The sequence below is a fragment of the Arachis ipaensis genome, chromosome B09 (assembly GCF_000816755.2).
Source record: "Arachis ipaensis cultivar K30076 chromosome B09, Araip1.1, whole genome shotgun sequence".
NCBI classification, from domain to species: Eukaryota; Viridiplantae; Streptophyta; class Magnoliopsida; order Fabales; family Fabaceae; genus Arachis; species Arachis ipaensis.
In genome coordinates, this window is record NC_029793.2 from 13,450,552 (window position 1) to 13,451,435 (window position 884).

Sequence of the window (884 nt, forward strand, 5' to 3'; positions counted from 1 at the left end):
ATATCCACATAGTTTTATTGATAGTAAAATTATCGTTGGTCTAGAATTTCATCAATAGAAAATCATGTCATAGTATAGTCCTAAACCAACAAATAATCCTTTTGATCAAATTTTGATATGGTTGTCACAAGTTCAACCCCAATAAAAAAATAACCGAGAGTATTGGTCTCGGGTCGTCCTCAAGAGAATGGGCAAACATGTGCATCAATATTGGTTAAAATTCCGGGGTTGGGAGTCATAAACTTAGCATGCAAGAATCTTAAAGTGCAAGAAACTAAATCAAGTAATTAAAGCAAAGTAAAAGTAAATGCAATCTAACAAATCAACATACAGATCTATTTCTATTCTAAAACTAAGTAAACAACTAAACTAACTATAACAAGAATCAAGCAATTGGGATTTTTGGGTTCAAATATGAATTATAAAAGGGACTCTTAGCTAAGGCATAGGAATTGGGATCACCATCCTTGTCTAATAACCATATGTTGACAATTATGAGGAACCAAGCTCATTAAGTCTACTTTTACAAGTGAAGTATGTCAAATAGCTTGGTCAATTTTAACTCGTAAGTCCCAATCCAACTACTAATTGGCTTAGTAGTAGATTAGTGTCAATGGGTATCAATTTGACCACTAAGGGTTCTCAAATCACCAATTCAATTAGACTCAATAACTTAAGGTCACCCAATTTCCCTAGCCTAGGCCAAGAGTATAGAAAACTACTCCATAATCAAAGAAAGCATTTCATCAAACACATAGTATGCACTAACTAAAAACATATTTAGATTGCAAAATTAATTGGAAATTACAAGTACCCACTAACAATTATCAATAGAAAACAACTCAAATAACACTATCAATCATAAAAAACATCAATGCACTAAG